General features: G+C 43.0%; 1 pseudogene; it reads right to left on the minus strand.

The window, feature by feature from the left end:
* Positions 1-4,052: 4,052 nt before the first annotated feature.
* Positions 4,053-7,994, minus strand: LOC115133063 (E3 ubiquitin-protein ligase Hakai-like; annotated as a pseudogene).
* Between the last annotated feature and the right edge of the window lie 3,597 nt (positions 7,995-11,591).

Consider the following 11,591-nt stretch of genomic DNA (forward strand, 5'->3'; position numbering starts at 1 on the left):
ATGCTGGAGGAAACGGGTACAAAAGTATTTATATCCACAGTAATACGAGTCCTATATCGACATAGCCTGAAAGGCTGCTCAGCAAGGAAGAAGCCACTGCTCCTAAACCGCCATAAAAAAAGCCAGACTACGGTTTGCAACTGCACATGGGGACAAAGATCGTACTTTTTGGAGAAATGTCCTCTGGTCTGATGAAACAAAAATAAAACTGTTTGGCCAGTTCCTCCGTGCGTCCTCCGACTGGCTTCCGGGTTGGATGTGCATTGTGTCAAGAAACAGTGTGGCTACATTGGGTTGTGTTTCGGAAGACGCATGGCTCTCTACCTTCGCCTCTCCTGAGTCCGTACGGGAGTTGCAGTGACGAGACAAGACTTTAACTACTACCAATTGGATACCATGAAATTGGAGAGAAAATATATATATATATATACACTGCTCAAAAAAATAAAGGGAACACTAAAATAACACATCCTAGATCTGAATGAAGGAAATATTCTTATTAAATACTTTTTTCTTTACATAGTTGAATGTGCTGACAACAAAATCACACAAAAATGATCAATGGAAATCAAATGTATCAACCCATGGAGGTCTGGATTTGGAGTGACACTCAAAATGAAAGTGGAAAACCACACTACAGGCTGATCCAACTTTGATGTAATGTCCTTAAAACAGGTCAAAATGAGTCTCAGTAGTGTGTGTGGCCTCCACGTGCCAGTATGACCTCCCTACAACGCCTGGGCATGCTCCTGATGAGGTGGCAGATGGTCTCCTGAGGGATCTCCTCCCAGACCTGGACTAAAGCATCTGCCAACTCCTGGACAGTCTGTGGTGCAACGTGGTGTTGGTGGATGGAGCGAGACATGATGTCCCAGATGTGCTCAATTGGATTCAGGTCTGGGGAACGGGCGGGCCAGTCCATAGCATCAATGCCTTCCTCTTGCAGGAACTGCTGACACACTCCAGCCACATGAGGTCTAGCATTGACTTGCATTAGGAGGAACCCAGGGCCAACCGCACCAGCATATGGTCTCACAAGGAGTCTGAGGATCTCATCTCGGTACCTAATGGCAGTCAGGCTACCTCTGGCGAGCACATGGAGGGCTGTGCGGCCCCCCAAAGAAATGCCACCCCACACCATGAATGACCCACCGCCAAACCGGTCATGCTGGAGGATGTTGCAGGCAGCAGAACATTCTCCACAGCGTCTCCAGACTCTGTCACGTGCTCAGTGTGAACCTGCTTTCATCTGTGAAGAGCACAGGGCGCCAGTGGCGAATTTGCCAATCTTGGTGTTCTCTGGCAAATGCCAAACGTCCTGCACGGTGTTGGGCTGTAAGCACAACCCCCACCCGTGGACGTCTGGCCCTCATACCACCCTCATGGAGTCTGTTTCTGACCGTTTGAGCAGACATGCACATTTGTGGCCTGCTGGAGGTCATTTTGCAGGGCTCTGGCAGTACTCCTCCTGCTCCTCCTTGCACAAAGGCAGAGGTAGCGATCCTGCTGCTGGGTTGTTGCCCTCCTACGGCCTCCTCCACATCTCCTGATGTACTGGCCTGTCTCATGGTAGCGCCTCCATGCTCTGGACACTAGGCTGACAGACACAGCAAACCTTCTTGCCACAGCTCGCATTGATGTGCCATCCTGGATGAGCTGCACTACCTGAGCCACTTGTGTGGGTTGTAGACTCCGTCTCATGCTACCACTAGAGTGAAAGCGCCGCCAGCATTCAAAAGTGACCAAAACATCAGCCAGGAAGAATAGGAACTGAGAAGTGGTCTGTGGTTACCACCTGCAGAACCACTCCTTTATTGGGGGTGTCTTGCTAATTGCCTATAATTTCCACCTGTTGTCTATTCCATTTGCACAACAGCATGTGAAATTTATTGTCAATCAGTGTTGCTTCCTAAGTGGACAGTTTGATTTCACAGAAGTGTGATTGACTTGGAGTTACATTGTGTTGTTTAAGTGTTCCCTTTATTTTTTTGAGCAGTGTATATATATATACATAAAAAGAAGGCCTACAAACCTGACTCAGTTACAACTTATTGTGGGAAGCTTGTAGAAGGCTACCTGAAACGTTTGACCCAAGTTAAACAATTTAAAGGCAATGCTACCAAATACTAATTGAGTGTTTGTAAACTTCTGACCCACTGGGAATGTGATGAAAGAAATCAAATCTGAAATAAACCATTCTCTCTTACTATTATTCTGACATTTCACATTCTTAAAATAAAGTGGTGATCCTAACTAACCTAAGACCGGGAATTTTTACTAGGATTAAATGTCAGGAATTGTGAAAAACTGAGTTTAAATGTATTTGGCTAAGGTGTCTGTAAACTTCCTACTTCAACTGTAACTCTGCTGGATTTCTCAGTGGAAAGGTACAAAACGATACAATAAACTTCAGGTAAGGAGCGTTGGGCCAGTAACTGAAAGGTTGTAGGATTGAATCCCCGAGCTGACAAAGTAAAATTCCTAATTTCTCCAGGGTCGCTGTCAATAATGGCTGATCCCCTGGCTGTGGTCCCACTCTCAGTGGGAGTGTAATATGCAACAAAAACAATTTCACACCTGTGCAGGTTACCCACTTGTACATACAGTGAAACAGGACTATATAAGCACCCCCTAATGATTAACTTTTGATTGAAGTCATCCTCAGGTGTCCAACATTAATTGGGAGTTCTATCCTCTGGCTGGGGACGAGCTTGATAACAGGGTCTACTCTCCTGCGAACCGGGAGTCATGGAACTTCGAGAGGGAAGATCTGACAAGGAACACATTATTTTAGCAATAATAAGGTTCCCAGCAAACAAGTATGCTGTAATGGTCGATTTGAAACCCAAAACCTGTTACTTTTTTTCATATAGCAGACACTCCTATCCAGAGTGACTTACAGTAGCGAGTGCATAGATTTGTCATACTAATCCCCCATGGGAATCAAACCCCCAACCCTGGTATTGGTTATACCCTGGTATTGCAAGCACCATGCTACCAACAGAGCCACCCTCTTATAGGCTGATTCCAGATGTTTGTTTAATTTTTTAAAATTGTACCTTTATTTAACTAACAAGTCAGTTAAGAACAAATTCTTATTTTCAATGACGGCCTAGGAACAGTGGGTTAACTGCCTGTTCAGGGGCAGAACGACAGATTTGTACCTTGTCAGCTCGGGGTTTGACCTTGCAACCTTCCGGTTACTAGTCCAATGCTCTAACCACTAGGCTACCCTGCCGCCCCATTATTAATAATGTGAAGACCAATCAGTGGCAAGTATTAGAGTCAACATGAGGAATGTGGAATGCTTGACACCTTGTAGAGTCCCTGCCCCGAGAAATTGAGGCTGTTCTGAGGGCAAAGGGGGGGGGGGGGGGGGTGCAACTCAATATTAGAAAGGTGTTCCTAATGTTTTGTACACTCAGTGTATACTTGCGTGGCAAAGCCATTTTTTACGAACATACAATAAAGTTGCTTATTTTCAAATAGCCTCACTAATCCTTAGAATCAACAAAGCAAATAGTCCACAGCAAAACACTACTAGTAGCTTGATATAATTTTATATAGCAAAATAATCCCCTGAAGCATTTGCTAAGGAGGGTGACATTAAATAGCACACTGCAACACAGTTAAGGCATAAATGTGAAATGGTTAATAAAGTAATCTTGGTGTTTTGTCATAATTACAGTGCCACCCCTCTCAAAATGTATTCATTTTCTCCCAGCAGCTACATAACTAGGGCCATGTTTTGGTCAATCATGTCACATGACCTGGATTTTAACTTTTATTTTAAGCCTTTTCCAGAAATGAGAATTAGAAGAAAAAAATGAAGAATTGTCTGAAGGATAGTGCTGGACCATCTGACATTTAAAAAAAAGGGGAAGTTTGATGAAAAAGCTTTAAATAAAGTTTCAAATCCAGGTCATGAGATTAACCAAAACACAGGGCTCCCTACACAAACAATGTCAAATGTTAGATTATACACCACCCCCTATTGATATGGATGAAACCGTTTCCATAACTAATAATATTGAAAAATAATGAGATTTAACTTGGTTAGAAAATATTTATTGAGACGTCATCAAACCAAAAATGTTCCAGATACAATGTCCATTAGAGACCAATACAGGAGCGATTCAAATGTATCATTGCTCATTTGACAGTCCAAAAGGTTCATATCAATAAAAGTGAACAGCTACATACATACATTCACCATAGACTAGTCTCTTAAGTGTTTCCATAGAAATGACAGTCATACAGAACCCAGAGACTCATGTTCACATTATTCAAACCATTGAAGAGGAATAGGGACAAGTCAAATAATGCCCCCGACTTCGTGGGGAGTTGAGAGTTTACTGATAATAAGGGCGGTAGCGGGACTGATCGGGGTGATGGGGTCCAGGCATCTGGCCCTGAGGTGGGGGGCCCTGCATCCTTGGAGGAGGAGGCCCTCTAGGGGCAGGCCACATCCCAGGGCTCAGACCCCCTTGCTGGTTAAAAGGGGGACTGAGTGTGCCCTGGTCCTCAGGGAACTGCTGCATGGAGTTAGGGTTGTAGTGGTGGGGAGGGGGCGTTGACTGGAGGACCACCGTGTTGAGGTGGGGGGCCTGGAGGAGGGTGGTTCATGTAGGGGGCATCTGACCCATGATGTGTCCTGGCGGGGGGTAATGGGAGGAGGTGCGTTGGACATGGGCGGGGAGGGCCGGCCTGGTTGTACACCATGTGGGGTGTTCCAGAGCCCTGGGGCGGGTGCTGCATGGGGTGGTTGATGGGTGGAGGGGGAGGAGGCGGAGGGCCATAGTGCTGCTGCGGTGGCGCCATCATGTGGTGGGGGTGGGACACTACAGGCTGACCAGGGTAGTCAGGGTGGTGGTGTGGGGGTGGAGCAGGGCCCGGGCCAGGAGGGAGAGGGTCACGGGAGGAAGAGGTGGAGGAAGAACCGGAGTCATCCTGGATTGGCACGGTGATGAGGTTGCTGCGTGCGCGTGTAGTTACTGTGGCGATGCGAAAGGTCTCCTGGGAAAGAGGAGGTGCATCATGGGAAGCCTGTGGTGGCTGACTGTAGGGGTCATGACCCCCGTGTTGGAGGGAGGGCGGGAGGTGCCCTTGAGTCTTGGGCAGGTGAGGCGGGGGCACACGGAAGCGGTCAGGCACCTCTGTGGATGGGGGAAGGTGCAGGGCGTCCTGGCGGCTTGCCAAGGCCTTGGCTGCCCTCATGTGGCGGTGGTTGATGTGGGCTTGCAGGTCACGCTGGGAAAGGTAGGTGCGCTTGCAGCCTTGCACGATGCTGCACATGTAGAGGGAGCCACGCAGACACTGTTCGATGCGCTGGACCGGGTCTGTGCAGCTGAAGAGCTGCATACTAAAAAACACAAAGGTTTAGTTAGTAAGTGCAGCCAGCAACCACACATACAGATATTATATTTGTATTTTATTTATTTAACCAGGTAAGTCAGTTATGAACAAATATTTTTTTACAATGACGGCCTACCCTGGCCAAAACCTAACCCGGGCGACGCTGGGCCAATTGTGCGCTACCCTATGGGACTCCCAATCACGGCCAGTTGTGATACAGCCTGGAATCGAACTACTGTCTGTAGTGCTATAGACAGCTGCGCCACTCAGGAGGCCTGCATATGGACAGTTGAATACACTAGTGCAGCGATTCTCAACTGGTGGGACATTTTGAATGGGTCGCAGGTAGTAATGGGGAAACATTTCCAGCCAATTGTGTAGAAAATAGGTTCATTACGGGAGGCTTTGATCAACACCGTGTACACTAGTGGCACTTAATGGTCAAAATAATTTACAACAGGCAAATTGACCTACATGACATCACGCATGCCTTCTCGCTTTGTCTTCTACTGAAACCAATCAGGTGGTTGTTCGACAAAACTAAGCGCCGAACGTCATTGATTGCGTGCTTCTGATAAAGGGATACAAGCCTCGGCACACTGTTTAGAAGCAAGCTGCTTAGCGATTTCGATGCCCCGGGGCTCCGGTATCAAAAGTAACGCCACTAGACACGGCTGTCTTGAGTAAAAAAATGTATAAATACTCCAGTCAGAACTTAAACAACTACAACCAGTTAGAAAGTGTGTAGAAATTATATAATTATAATAAAAACACTCTCTTTTCTATTTTTGTTCAATCAAAGTATTTTTTACATCGCTATTGGCAGAGCTGGTTGATTTTGTAGTCTCAAACCAGTGAGCTTATTAACATTCTTCATTAAGAATATGGGGGAAATGTATTATTGACAATGAAAAATGTGGGAATGTCTTTCCCTTGTCATATAATTTCTACCTTTACTATCAATACAACATTGAATATATTTTTCCAGATTGCATTTGGGATATTTTTGTTTCACAACTGAGACCACCTGGTTCAATTTGGGTCCAGAGGCAAAACCAGTTGAGAACCACTGCACTAGTGGGTAGGTTAAAAATAAAAGTCAAGAGCTTACCCTGGACACATCTTGTCTCCCTTCTTCTCGTGGAGCAAAGCGCACTCATAACAGAACACATGCTTGCATGGAATCTGGTGAGTAAATACAGATAATAACATAAGCTGCTGCACTCATAGCCTCTTACGCTAAAACATTTTTAAGAGACACATAACACACTATGTAAAACGTGATCGAAGAGACATACCATGCGACCATAGATCCTTATGGGCAGACCACACTTGTCACAAAAGTGTGCTGGAATGTCATCCTTTTCACCAATCAAATTCAACTGTGGGGAAAAGACCAAGAGGTCTATGACACAGTAATGATGTAGGTGGAATGCATTTTTCCCCCCAACGATAGATATTGAAACACTACCTTAAAGTCCCAAAACATTTGCTGGGGGAACCTCCGTTGACTTGCAAACACATCCCCAGCCTTGGTACCACTGTCGAACCTTTCCTCTTGCTTGAAGCTAAAACTCTCTAGAAACACAGATATGTTGCCTTACAGTAGTCCCATATGAAAGCTTGCTTGTATGACCTAGAAACAAGTTTCCCTACCCCAAATCTAGCCCATGGGAATTAAAACTGAGAAAATGAGAAAGCACTTGTGGCTGGCTAACCTTCATCCCCAGCCTGGGGTTTGGAGGGCTGCCTGCCCATGGGTCTTTGTGTCCGGGGAGCAGGTTTGCTCCTGATGGTTGGTTTGGAGATGAGTTTGATGGGGATGCGTCTGCGGACATCAGGGCCCCCAAGACTCCCCGAGCCGTCCGTGCCTTGCAGGTCATTGTCTGTGGGAAAACGATGGATCATTCAAAATGTCAGTGACCTGAGTCAGTCATTTGCTACCAAGCAAACATTTACATGATACTTGCTACTAGCAATAACACTATACGTTGACAATCCATAGGTGATCAAAACCATGATAACTAGTTCAGTAAAGCGCTAATGTTTCATTTTAGCCAACGCTAACATTGTCTGGAGTTGCAGAAATTGATGGAGAATGCAGACCGTAGCTATCACTTAATCTAAGCTACAAACATCGCATTATTTATTCTGAATATTTTGTGGTTAGAGTACTGTCTTGACAATTTAAGTTATTAGCTTTGCACTGGCAGATCAACTACAACCGTCACTTTATTCTAAAAAGTATAGCTAGCTAGCTAGCTAGCTAGCTACTACTGTGGCAACACAGATCTGCGGAAACTAAAGTTAGCAATATATTAGCTATTTAGCTAGCAGTGAGCTGGCAACGAGAGGTTGCTACAAGGCCTCAATTTTTGTACTTTAAACACTCCACTGATAATACTTGTAAAGTATAACTGAACATGAATAAGATTACAAATTAAATCTATTTCGCTGTGTATCAAGTTAAATCTACTGATACACAAATAAAACTAAAATACAGCTGAAACTGGAGAGTAAATAGTCTCTTACCACTTTGGTCCATAATTCACCGCAATGCTGTATGGGAAAGTATAATAAAAGGGGAGGAGTAGAGTTCAACCACTGAGGGGTCGTCACCAGTTACCACAGCCACAAAGTCATAACCCCCGCCCATTTCCACAATTGACCTTCTTAAAATCTCATTTTAAACCTAACCACTGCTAACCCGAAAAAGAAAATGTCTGTTTTCATTCATTTTTACGATATAGTCTATTTTTACTTTGTGGCTGTAATAACTAGTGGAACCCATCACTGATGTGTAAAGAACGAGAGTTCAACCAAAGACAGTACAGTATGAAGATAGGCAGAAACTGCTTCTTTAATAGAAATCCCCGAGCACGCTTGTCGGCGATGTCATTGCGACGTTGGCTAGCCAAAGGCTGCATTTCAAACTCATTAAAGACACACCCTCGCCTTGTGCCCTCGGGGGATTCCCCGCGGCCATATTTGTCTTCGGTCCAAATGATAAGCAAGAGAAGTTTGCAACATAAACTCCTCAGCTCTCGTTTTTAATGGAGTTTGCGAGTTATTCAATTATGTTCACTTTGGGCCTGAAACGCCCCATAATTCAATTCGCGATGATTGTACATCCTCAATGTCAATATGGAGTCAACGTTCAAGTGTAAGTAAATAAGTTAGAAGTTGTGCTACTAATGCACAGACACATCTCGTAAAAGTAATAATGTTTTTATTTGGTTAGCTTTTGGAAATTGTAGAAATACATTTTTTTCCTTCTTCAGAAGTAACTAGGCAGGCTAACATTAGTTAGCTAATTCATTTGCTAGCTATCATACAGTAGGTGTATATTAATAATTATATAGTTAATATAAGTAGACCTGCAATCATAATTGACTGTAGCCATATAAAGCACCCAAAAGCGACCGGTGGCTGAAAACACAACCATTGAGTGACGAATTTCCGGGCAAGGGCGGTCCATTTAAAACTAATTCCTAACTTTTTTTAAATTTAAATTTAAATTTTTTATTAACAACAAATCAATACATAAAGCACATGAGGGAACACAAGCATACATAGATTACAAACAATGGACAATCGAGCTAGGGGGTACAATATCACATTACAATTACACAAGGACCTTAAGGGACATGCATATACTTACAATTCTAACAGCTTTTTTGTTAGTAGAGCATTTAACCGTCTTAAAATACAGTTCAATTTCTTTTTGTAGGGTACGAAAATGTGGTTTTCTGTTTGCAAATTTACATTTGTGTATATGAAATTTGGCCAAAAGAATAATGAAATGAATTACATAAAAATGATTCCGCTTATTTCTATTGTATGTAAAGAATCCAAACAGTACATCTCTCCACAATAGTGTAAAATCTTCATAAATGTGTTCAATTATAATCCTACTGATGTCTTGCCACAGTTTTCTTACATGCATACAATGCCAAAAAAGATGCACAACTGTTTCTGGGTGGTCATTACAAAAGGAGCAATTTGAGTTGATGTTTTCCTTAAACTTCTTCATATAGTGGTTGGCAGGATAATATTTATGAATAATTTTAAAGGAAACTTCCTTAATTTTGTTAACAAGTAGGTATGTTTGTGGCAACATCCAAACTTTTTTCCAACAGATATTATCAATAAGTCCATTCCAATAAGGCATGACATAAGGTATAGATACAACATCCTGCTGAAACAAGGATCGTATCGCTCTGTTGTTGAATGGACCAAAAAAAACGAATTCCTTCCTCCCTCGCCCTGCAAGTGTAAACTCGTCAGACATCATAAAACGTCATCGTCTTTTACGTGTTTGGAAAGCAGCCAAACTCATGTGCAGAAACAAACTGCGCATGTGCATGCTGCCAAATCAAAGGCACTCCTTTTTTATTTTTATTTTTTTAATTCACCTTTATTTAACCAGGTAGGCTAGTTGAGAACAAGTTCTCATTTGCAACTGCAACCTGGCCAAGATAAAGCATAGCAGTGTGAACAGACAACACAGAGTTACACATGGAGTAAACAATTAACAAGTCAATAATACAGTAGAAAAAAGGAGAGTCTATATACATTGTGTGCAAAAGGCATGAGGAGGTAGGCGAATAATTACAATTTTGCAGATTAACACTGGAGTGATAAATGATCAGATGGTCATGTACAGGTATAGATATTGGTGTGCAAAAGAGCAGAAAATAAAATAAATAAAAACAGTATGGGATGAGGTAGGTAAAAATGGGTGGGCTATTTACCGATAGACTATGTACAGCGGCAGCGATCGGTTAGCTGCTCAATCCTTCAATATTAAGTCGTTTTTGACAAATTAAAACGTGTCAGTTTTTTACTTTGTTGAGGTTGTAGTTATAACATCTTTAGCTACTAAAGACATTGGCTCAAATGAAGATTTTAAGAACATTGACAACTAAGGAAGAATGTTTCACTTCTATTGACTTCTCAAACCACATACCCCGGCCTGGTCCGCTTCGTCTGCTAAGCAAGCGTTCACGAATGACACCTGAGGTTGCATCTCTGGGTTTAAAAACTCTGTGGTTCAATGCAGCGCCTCATTTCTTCATTTCATCCGGGAGGCTAGACGCTTCGTTGTGTGTTGCTGCTTTTCACAGTTCGGAAAGTGCATTGCACTTTTGTTCACATTAGATATCGAGAGTCTATATACCAGTATTCCCCGTGTGGTTGAGGAGTTGGCATCACTAGCACACTATTTGGGAGACAGATACTAACGAATATCCACCAACAAACTTAATTCTAGAGCTGGCTGAATATGTTTGGACGTATAACTATTTCAGGTTTGATGATGAATACTCCCTCCAAACGAATGGAACATCGATGGGCTCCACATTCGCTCCGAGCTATGCTAATTTTTATGTGGGTATTTTTGAAGAACGTTTTGTTAATAATGAAAACAACTCTGTATAGAAAAGAAACGGATGGAAATACTCTATTACAGCGGGACAGCTTCCACCCTGACCTTAAAAAGAGGACTTCCAAGAAGCCCGTTTTTCAGACTGCCACTCCACTGCCACTCCACAGACGATTATCTAGAAAAAGCAGCGGGGATGCGCATTAGGTTTCTAAGAAGAGGCTATTCGCCACAATATGTGGATGAAGCTCTTAATTTGGCATTAGAAAAAACAGGAGTTGAACTGCTACAAAAAAGACCCGCTAAAGAACATTCCGTAATGTTCACAACCACATATACTTTGAACTCGCGAAAAGTGGGAGATGTGGTCAAGAAACACTAGCATATTTTATCATCGGACCCGGTTTTGCCGGCTGAATTTAAAAATCCACCACTTATTGTGTATAGGAGAGGTCGCAATTTACGCGATAAATTGGTTCAATCCAACTGCCAGCCACAAAAGAAAATCAGCCAGGCTCTTTCACACCCTCTTCGAAACGATAGCTATAAATGCAGAGGATGCGCACAGTGCAACAATATGATGAAGTGTGAATATTTCTGCCACCCACACACAGGAAAACGGTTCCAAATCAATTACATTATTACGTGTTACACCACCCATGTTATTTACATTATTTATTGTCCATGTGGGCCTATCTCTGTCGGTAAAACCTCTCGAGAATTAGTGAACATAAAAGTTCAATCAGGAGAAACGAAAGGGATTATCCAGTCGCAGTACATTTTAATGACCTAAAAAAGCATGACATTTCTACCTTTTAGATTTTGTGGCATAGGGAAAGTTAAGATATCAGAC

This window comes from Oncorhynchus nerka, linkage group LG8, assembly GCF_034236695.1.
Source record: "Oncorhynchus nerka isolate Pitt River linkage group LG8, Oner_Uvic_2.0, whole genome shotgun sequence".
Taxonomy (NCBI): domain Eukaryota; kingdom Metazoa; phylum Chordata; class Actinopteri; order Salmoniformes; family Salmonidae; genus Oncorhynchus; species Oncorhynchus nerka.